Source organism: Sturnus vulgaris, unplaced genomic scaffold (genome assembly GCF_052056855.1).
Source record: "Sturnus vulgaris isolate bStuVul1 unplaced genomic scaffold, bStuVul1.hap1 Scaffold_192, whole genome shotgun sequence".
NCBI classification, from domain to species: Eukaryota; Metazoa; Chordata; class Aves; order Passeriformes; family Sturnidae; genus Sturnus; species Sturnus vulgaris.
Window position 1 is genome coordinate 5,547,272 of NW_028276155.1, and position 10,146 is coordinate 5,557,417.

General features: G+C 52.2%; 1 long non-coding RNA gene across 2 annotated transcripts; it reads right to left on the reverse strand.

Annotated features, from left to right (window-relative positions):
• Window positions 1–8,312: 8,312 nt before the first annotated feature.
• On the reverse strand, window positions 8,313–9,708 carry LOC148218274 (uncharacterized). Of its 2 annotated transcripts, none has more exons than XR_015800493.1 (3): window positions 9,497–9,708; window positions 9,106–9,270; window positions 8,313–8,425 (listed from the first exon to the last, which is right to left on the reverse strand). It is a non-coding gene; the product is annotated as an uncharacterized LOC148218274 (long non-coding RNA). The 2 variants fall into 2 exon arrangements; XR_015800492.1 differs by lacking the exon at window positions 8,313–8,425 and adding an exon at window positions 8,643–8,765.
• Between the last annotated feature and the right edge of the window lie 438 nt (window positions 9,709–10,146).

Here is a 10,146-nt window from a genome sequence, read left to right on the forward strand (position 1 = left end):
AGTCAAAGCAATGAGGATGCTTGAGACACTAGTTTTGGGGGGCCCAGGGGTATTTGGTGATCCAGGTGATTTCTGGGGGTACCCAGGTGATTTTTGGGGCACCCAAGTGCCCTGACTCACCCTGACAGACCAGGAGAAGATGATGGCCACTATCCTCCCAGTCGACGTGGACACAGATGACCCTTGGCAGCTGTGGGGCTGTCGGGGGACACCCCAACATTCAGGGGGTACCCAAAACTCCAGGTGAGGACATCAGGGGTGGGAGGGAGCCCTGAGTTAACTCAGGAGAGGGTGCAGTGCAGGTATAGGTATAGCCAGGTGCTTTGGTGCATGGGGTTGGTGAAGATGGTATTCTGCAGAAACTCCAGCTCTGGGGTGGGCAAAGGAGGCACCCCAAAATCTCTAGGTGACACCGGGGGAAATCCCAATATCTCGATGGGGGCACCCAGGTATACAGGATTTCAGGTGTACCCATTAAAGTCAAAGGGGATTTAAGGAAACCAGGTCTGCCCATTCAACGCAACAGAACCAACCATCTCCCACTTTAGGTGAGGGAGGGGCTGGAAAATTTTGGGGATCCCACAAAATTGTGGGAGTTTTTTAGGGAATCCCTCACCTTCCTTCAGCCTTCCAGGGGGCAGTGCCCTTGCTGTAGTTCCTGGTGGGTATCAGCAGCCACGGGCAGTGTTGCCAGGCCGAGAAGCTGGAGAAGCTGAGGATCAGCAGGGCCCTGGTGAAGGCCAGCTCGGCCTTGAGGTCCTGCCTGACTGCAAGTGCCTACCAGTGTTCCCAGGTGTGGACTGGGAAGGCACCAGTATAAACCAGTAAGCACTCCTGATCTCCTGAGGCTCATGGCAGCAGTTCCCAGTATAAACCAGTATGGCCTCATGCACCCAAACCCATTCCCAGTGTAGTCTAGGGGCTCCTAGTGTGGTCCTGTGGCTCCCAAGTTTATATTGGGAAGGCACCAGTACAAACCAGTAAGCACTGGGAGCCGCCCCTGAGCCCATGGTGGCAGCTCCCAGCATAAACCAGTAAGGCCAGCACAACCTGAAGTCACTCCCAGTGGAGTGCCAAGCGACCCCAAGACCCCTCCCAGTATAACCCAGTACACCCCAGTCTGACCCAGTAAAATCCAGAATATCCCTGTATAACCCAGTATCAATCACTACAACCCAGTCACCCCCAGCACCCCATCCCTATACAAACCAGTATAACCCAGTATAAACCACTGACCTCCAGCACCCCATCCCAGTACAAACCAGTATAACCCAGTGTAACACACAGTCGGCCACTAGGTCTTCCCAGCCAGCAGGGGGCACTCATACACCCCTGCTCCCTTTCCCAGTGGAACCCAGTACAAACCAGTAACACCCCAGCACCCCATCCCAGTATAAACCAGTATAACCCAGTACAACCAGTACACATAGTGTTAGGTCCTCCTGCTCTGTGTGTGTTTAAATAAAGTAAATGTTCTTGCAGAGGCTTATTTGTCAAAAATCTTCCCTCTGTTACCTCTTCTTCAGCTACAGGGGCAGTGTCTGTGTGCAAAGGTCGAGAGAGAGTCCCAGCACAGCAGCGCTGCCAGGGAGCAGGAGCACTTGGTCTTTTGAGAGCTGCACTTTTTCCACTTTCACCATTCCCTTTATTTTCCTTGTCCGAGGCCTGAGTGCTCTGCAGTTCAGTCCCTGTCCTGCTGTGTGTCCGTGGTGTGACTACAGGCAGGGACAGGCCATGGGCACAGCTGGGACACAGCTGGGCTCCAGCTCAGCAGTTCCATCAGCAAAGGGGATTTCCTCAGTGCAGTGCCCAAAGGCTTAGGTCTTTTTACTAAGTTAGTCTCCAGGAGAAGCCCAAAGAATGGATTTTGCGGTCTCACTGCTTTGTTTGTTTGTCCCTGGAGTCAGTACTGTGAGATCAGGGTTCCACTGTGGTACTTCAGGGACTGAGGGCAGGGTCAGATGTTTTGTGTTAGTGATCAGCAGCCATGGAGAAGATAGATGATCTCCAAGTCACCCGCCTGGGGCTCTGAAACTGTGATGGCTCTGGTGGCAGGCAAGCACTTTTCTGTAGGAAATCAGGACGTGCCAGGAGAGCACAGAGGATCTGCAGGGACAGCCCGTCCCATCAGGCCAGCAGTGAATGGAGGCCTGGAGCAGAATCCTGCCCAGGGTGGGGTCACCCAGAGATAAAGGCCTGAATGTCTGCTGTGAGGCAGGAGAGCTCTGCAGCCCCAGGGACGCAGCAGGCACAGGGAAAGGAGTCTGGGGCTGACTCCTCTGAGCCTCAGGGAGCTTCCCCAGGAGGATGCAGGGCATCCCCAAGGCCATGGGGCAGCCCTGGAACAAGGCAGGCAGCTCTGAGCCCCTGCATGGCCCCAGCAGAGCCTGTGTGGGAGGGGGTCAGTGCAGGGAGCACCATCAGCTGCCTCTGTGTCCCAGGCTGAGCAGCAGAGCCCAGCAGAGGCAGCCCAGGGCCCCGGGCAGCGCAGCCCCCGTGCTCTGCAGAGCAGCAGCCCCAGCTCGGGGCTGTGGGGAGCAGGGCAGGGGCTGCAGCAATGGCTGCTCAGGCCAGCACAGACGTGTTCCCCTGGCAAAGGCTCTGTGGGCAGCTGGCATGTGCCAGGAGCAGAGCAGGAGCCCGTGGGAGTGCAGAGGAGCCCTGGCAAGAGGCTGCCCTGTCCCTGGGGCAGCAGCAGCTGCCTGAGGAGTCCTGGGGCAACTCTCTGCTGCTGTGCTGGGCAGCGGGGCTGGCCCTGGGGCTGCAGCAGCTGCCCGAGCAGAGGCTCTCCTGAGCATTCCAGACACAGAGTGGCTGTCCCTGACCTGCAGTGCCTCCAGTTCCTGCTGCAGGAGGTTACCATGACTGGGTCAACTGCACTGCTGGGCTGGGGCAGGGGCAGGGAGAGAAAAACAAGGGACTCTTGGTAATATAAATCCCTGCCGTGTCAGAATGGTCCCCATGGTTCCGTGGAGCCCCACAGTGTCACAATGGTCCCCTGGTCACAACAGGCCTTGCAGTGTCACAAGGCATCTTTGGTTCTATGGGGCCCACAGCACCTGCTTTGCTGGTAGGCAGGGTCAGCACCAAAGACACAGACACCAACTTCAGGAACAGAGGAATTTATATAATGCAAAAGTGCAAAGAATTACAAAAGGAGAAGCTCAGCAAAGCACATAACCATTAGAAAATAATTACAAAAGGAGAAGATCAGCAATGCACCCAATCATCACTACCAAAGATTGCCTGTAGTGATGAAGAAACAGACAGCACCAGTTACCCCCGACTTTAGCAGCACCCAGATGTGCACATCAGCTGGGGGAAGCTGTCACAGCCAAGGACTGGAGAGCCCCTCCAGACACTGGGAGTTCCTGCAGGTACACCCACCTCTGCAGGCAACGAGGCTCCAACCTGGCTGTGAGAGGGCCCAGCTTTTACACTGTTAAACAAACAAACTGACATCACTTCTAGAGTGGGAGCACCTGGTTTCATTCTCAATTTGGTTTCTCCCAAAGCCTGGCCAGGGCTCACGGAGGAACCAAAGAAGGTGACTTTGACCATACACGCCCAAATAAATGTGGCCAGATGTGACCCTGTCCGGTTTCTAAATACAGAAAGATAAATCCGTGTTTCACCAATGCACATATACAGAGTTCATATTTCTAACAAAGCTTCATTAATGAGCAGATACAAATATAACATTTGGTTGGAAGGTTCCTCTAGAGGACAGCTTTAGCTCAGGGCTGTTGTTGATGCCTCACCCAGGGCCGGGTGTTCAGGCCTCAGTACTTCAATCATGCTTTGACTTAGAGATGAACTACAACCTTCATAACAATTCTTTCCATAATACAGAACCTTAGATTTAGATATTAGGCATAAAGGCATCGCCTCGTGTTCTTCAATTAAGTGTTGTTCAAGTTCATTACTCACAGCTATAATTCGCATTCCTTTTAAAATGTACCTAATTAGTTGCTATTTTCTAGGTTCTTTGTCAAATCCCACTTTTTCTTGAGACTGTCTCTTGGTAGAAAAGTCTCAGTACTCCATTTCTCAGCACAAAGTGTCACAACAGCTCTAGCATGGAATCATAATACACCAAGTGCACACGCTGCAATGATTACAGTGACTGCCACAAATTCATTTCACAGCAGCCTCCAATTTGGAAGCCAATCCCACCATGAAGAATTTTCTTCTTTCTGCCACTCTTCTGCTGCTCTTTCTATCGAGGTGATTCCAGATTGTTGGACTTCAAACCCAGCACTGATAGACACTCCTGCAACATTCCTGTCCTAGAAAAGCACAGGTTCCTCCCTGGCCAGCAAGCAGATAATCCAAGGCCATGTGGCTCTGTAGAGCCCCAATTTGTGTTTGTTGGAACTCAGAGGATGTGCTATTGGATATTTTAACAGCATCACAACATTTCCAGCAATTAGTTACATTGAGTATTTTGGTTACTTTGATCTTTAAATTTTCATAAGAATTTCATGACTCATCCCTTGGAGAAACTCTAGAGGTGTTTCTGGCAAGCAAAGATTCTGGCTGACTCTCAAGACACAACTTGAACAAGACAGTACTTTAGTGACAAGGTTATTCATTCTTTTTCCTCAATCTCATTGGGGTTAAGAACAATAATTCTGTTGTCCATGGAGCTGATGCCTTTTTAATTCCACACTAATGTCCCCAAGGTCCTTTGCTGTCCAGCTTTACTGCACTGCCTGTGGCTGACAAGGCTTGGTGGGGTCCTTTCCCCTCGGGCTGGAGAGACGCCAGGTCCCAGCTCCTGAGAGGCCCCCAGGCTCCTGGATGGAATTTGTGTGGAGGTCCCTCAGTGTCACATCAGCCTTCACATGGAGCCCCGTGGATCAGAGCATTTTCCAAAGGGGGCGTTGGGGCAAACAGGGAGATTTGGTCTGGCAGGATCTGTAAAACAATATCCCATAACATCCACTTGTTCTGGCACAGAGCACTTGGCTGCAGGGACACATTCCCATTGCTTCTGCCCAGGTTTCAGGATTCAAACAGTGTTGTCTTTCCCCAGAGCTGTTCCTTCAGCTGGCCTGGGAGGGCCATTTGGCCTCTGCACCCACACTCTGGCTCCATTATTAGGACTGCTGCATCCAAACCCTCTGTCTCTACAAACAGAGGTGGATTTGAGGTGGAGCTCCTTCTTTCACAATTGTTGTTAAAACTGCAGTATCAGTAACTGTGCCACCCCGCCATGGGGTTGAATAATCCAATCTTGTTCACTATTACTTAACTGAATTACTTAAATTTCTCCTAGATAATCTGCATCAGTTCTTCCTTCCATGACATGAACACTTTGTAAGGCCAAGCTCCAGCGAGCAGTTGTCAAACCAAAGTGTCCTGGAGGAATCTGAATTCCTGTTCCTGTATTGTTAAGTCTCATTTGCTTCTGATTTATCCTAATTAATTCCAGTGCATGAAGGCCCAGCCCTGCAGCCTCTGGGGTGGCCCTGTCAGGGGCCATCACACCCGGAATAATTTCCCAGGCAGTCACAGTGTCACTGTCCTTGGCTGTATTTGCAAATTGCGTGCAGCCATGCACAGCCAGGAGGTTTCCATTTCCCAGTGGGCTCATTGTTAAGGGTATGGAGCACATCTGGGAGATGGGTTCTCCACTGGGACAGGTTCCCAATCTCCTAATATCTTCAACTACTCTTTTAACAATCCCTTCATCTGTTCAACCAATCGTGCAGCTTGTGGATAATCTGGTATATGAAAAACCCTTATGTCTTATTCACTGCATTTTTCACAGGAATACACAAAGCATTCCACATCACAGTACCAGCAAACCCCATAAAAATAGCCAATTTCATCCCTTCCTCCTTTATTCCTTGTATACAATTCGCAAAGTTTACCACTGATGTTCGGGTCTTGGCTAGTCCTTTTCTGTAGGGTATTTAGTGTCACAGTGAGCAGCCAAAGCTGACATATTAGCATTGTCAGCATTATTTCACATTATCAATTTTAATGATATCTAAAAAAAAAAAGATCATGTTATATTTTTATATAACCATTATTATGAATAATAATATTCTATTTCACTTGAACAAATGAACCCAAGCTCAAGATTTAAACCCTCCTCTGTCACTCCATGTGGGAGTGTTCCAAAGCCGATTCTTCCTTCTGTTGGTGCTGTTTCCAATGTGCTGTCAACAAAATCCATCCTTGTCTTCCCAAACCCACAAGTTCTTTTCCTTTTCTGAGATGCAATTTTTGGATGCTTTGATAGTGCTGAATAAACAAACTGACAGCACTTCTAGTGAGGGAACAGCTGCTTTCATTCTCCTCTTGGGTCCCTCCCAAAGCCTGGCCAGGGCTCAAGGAGAACCCAAGGGAGCTGACTTTGACCATACAGCCCCAAACAAGGCCAGATGTCAGATTTCGTGGCCTTGTCCGGTTTTAAATGCAAAAAGGTCAATCCATGTTTTGCTAAGGAGTGGATACATCTATCACAATGCCAATGATCCTGCATATTTCAGGAATGAGTGGATACAAAGATAACCTTTGGTTGGAAGGTCCATCGAGAGGTCACCTTTGGCTCAGGGCCTGTTGTTCAGGCCTCACTCGGGCCTTGGCACTTCAGGACTGGGTTTAGTGCTAAACTTGACACTGCTGGGTGAATGGCTGGACTGGATGAGCTCAGAGGTCTTTCCCTACAGAAAGGATTCCATCTGCTGCATTCAGCTAGGTCCATGTTGGCAGCACTACTTTGGTCAAAAGTTCCCTCTTGGTCAGCTCTTGGGGCCTAAGACTTCAGCTCCTTTAGCTCCTGGTGCTGAGCTGCTCATGCTGAACGAGATGGCTCAGAGAGAAGAACACAGTTCATCCAATTCCTTCTGGGACACTGAGAGGGGAGGCTGTGGAAACAGGAGCATTGTTTGGTGTGCTCTCCTCCCTGCCCTTCACACCTTTCAGCACTTTGAACCAGCCAAGAGCTTTCTCCAAGGGTGCAATGGAGCAGCTGTTCCTGCTCCCAGCTCTGGCTCTTCCCAGTCTCTGACCTTGACTGGTTTTGTCCCTCTTGCTGTGCCCTCTGTTCCCCCTGTGCTCGGTGGCTGCTGCCCAGGAACTGGCACAGATCAGGGGCTCCAGCCCCTCCTTTCTGTGCCCTTGGAGCTGCCTGCTCACAGCAGCCTTTTCCATCTGAAAGCTCCACATGGACAGGGAGTCCCCACCTCCGTTCCCTGCACAACCTCCAGGAGCCCAGGGCTGCCATCTCCAGTCCCTGCTGGCCCTGGGGGTTCCCAGGTGGCCCAGGCTGCTGTGACACCACTGCACACGGGAGGGAAGAGTGGCAGGGGCTGTGCTGAAAGTCAGGTCCATGTGCTGCTGCTGCTGCTGCTGCTGCTGTGGGGGTCATTTGTCCAGCCCTGCCCCAGAGTCAGGGATCAGATCCAGGCCCTGCTGCTGCTCCCTCGGGATCAGCCACAATTTGGGTGTTGTTGTCAGTGCCAGCAGAGACGGTGGCTGGAGCAGCTGGTGCTGACAGTGTCCAAAGCCCTGGGGTCAGAGGGGAAGCTGCCCCTTGTTCTCCCTCTGCCCCACACAGAGCTGGGCCGGGCACAAGTGGGGCAGCACAGCAAACAGGGAGCCTGTCAGTCCCTTCCAGCCCTGTCTGCTCAGAGTTTGGGCCTTGGAGCTCCAGGTGGACAAAGGCAGCTGCTCCTGGTCCCTCTGTGTGTCCCCGTGCTCTGCAGTGCTGCTCCATCAGTCTGTGCCCAGCAATGGGGAAAAGCCTCAGCCCTGCAGGGCCAGGAGCTGCCGGGCTCTGCCTGAGCAGCTCAGCCAGCGGGAAGGAGATGCTCAACACGGGAACCAGGAGCAGAGGACGCTGCTCTTTTATGGCATATTTTCTGTTTTAAGGAAAAGAAAAAGGAAAAAGAAAAGAAAAAAACCTCTATAAAATGTGAAAGATAAAAGCAAAACCCAAGTGGGCAGTGAAAAATCTTCTGTAACTTTAAGAGGTAACTGATCTTTTGCAGCAGAAAACTCAGTTATTCACTTTGCAAATGAGTCAATGGCATTGATGCATCTTACTGGCCTCCGTAACCTTTTTAAAAAAGATTTTGGGATTTGTTTCCAATACTGTTCTTTTAAATTGTGGTGAAATTGGTGTGAAGCAAGAAGAAATTGCTTTGTGCCTTGCCAGCTCCTGGCAGGACTGGCAATCTCAACTCTGTCACAGCCCAAATCTTTTAGAAGATGCCCTTCCTTCTCAGCCTGTGAATGAGCTGCACGTTCCCTTTGAAACTGTCAGAGGCTTGTTAAAGACACGAAGTCCCACTTACGGCTTTTTGCTTGGTTTGGAAGTGCAGAAGGGCAATTCTCCATCCATCAGCTCCAGACTGCACTGCCTTAGGAACACGGCCCCCTCGCCAGGTTTTTCCCACTCGTGGCACTTCTAGAGGAGGAAGAAAGTGCAATTGCACAATTCTAACCAAAAAGGAATGACAAGTGGGACAGACTAAACATCTTGTCTAGATCCAGGCGTTCAGCTGGGACTGTGGAGAGTTTGGGTTCTTGCCAACTGGACGTGTGTGTCTAACTGCAATGTCTTGGCCTGCAGGAGAGTCTCCCTCACCTGCAGAAGCAGAAAGCTCAGGTGCTGTGCTCGGAATGGGCTCGTCTGATGCAAAGCTGTCAGAGCCATGTGAGGGCAGAGCGGGCCCAGCCGTGCCCAGGGCTGAGCCCAGCAGAGCCCTGGCAGAGCCCAGAGCAGCCTCAGCATCTGCAGAGCCCGGCTGCAAGGAGAGAAACCAGAAACCGCCCGTCAGCTGAAGGCTCCTGTCCCCCTTGTCCCAGCTCCCGCAGTGCCCAGGCTGTGCTGGCCGTGCCCAGAGCTGGGCACAAACCTCCCAATCACTGCTGCCTCTGGGAGCAGAGCAGGAGGGCAGGACTGTGCCCAGCCTGCAGCCAGCCATGGCACATCCAGCCCCTCAGCAGCTGCCCAGAGCCAAAAAGCAGCTTGGCAGCCAACTGAAGAATTCATGGCATCTGCCCCAGCAATTGGGGAAACCTTTGGTGCCCAGCCAGGCTATGCTGTGCCCAGATCTGGGAGCATCCCCCTGGCTGTGGACTCACCCACAAATTGGGTGTGGAGTGTGTCTGTGAAGAAGGTGCCAGAATCCAGTCCATCATCTTCAGCTGGCCAGGCTGAGGAAGAGATTGTCATCATTGAGGTTGTCCTTAGTGTCCCCAGCAGCTGCCCCACCTGGAACAGCTTCTCCAGGGGCTCCTTCTCCTTCCCTGAGGGCCAGACCAGGCTGTCAGTGTTCTGCCCAGGGCCCCAGCCATGAGTGAACCAGACAAGGAAACCCAGGGCGGATGGTGGCCACCAGTGCTTGCCACACCAGGTCTCTAGCTCAGCTCCAGCCCAAGAGCTGCATGCTCCCTTCTGATGATCCCTGCTCAGAGCTACAGGCACCCTGGTTTGCTTTGCCACTGATTGCCAAGAGATGTGTGCAGCTGTTACCTGCCAGGCTCCTGGATCCAGCTGTGCCCATGGATCTCTCCCATCTTCTAGGGCAGACGAACACCCTGAATCCAAGGATCGCGGAAAAGGTCTTCTAAGGATGGCCTGTCCAACGGTTGCATGGACAAACACCTCTTAATAACATCTTGGCACTCTGAAGAGAGAAACCAGAAATCACCAGTACGTTGCAGAAGTTGCCTCCCCCCCTCCCCCCTTTCCCGTGCCCAGGCCATGCTGGGTGTACCCAGGGTTGTGCCTAAACTTCCCCATGGATTTACTGTTTAGAGGAGAGCAGGACTTGTGCCACCTCCTCAGCAGCTGCCAGAGCAGGATGCTCACGACCCTGCTGCTGTCTCCCAGCACTGCTATTCCCCCCTGCCCAGAGATGAGGATCCACCTTGAGAGAGCCGTTGTGGGAACAAGATCCGTCCCCAGATGATCTCCTGGCCCCTCCTGAACGGGTGCTTCCCCACGACCAGGTGGTACAGCAGGAGGCCCAGGGACCAGATCGTTGCTGCCTCGCCATGGTAGTGCTGGTGCTGGATCCACTCTGGTGGGCTGTAGGACAGGGTTCCTATGGAATACAGATGGATTTCAGAAGGAGGATGCTGCTGCTCCCAGAGCCTCGCCCCAGCATCCCTGGGCATTCA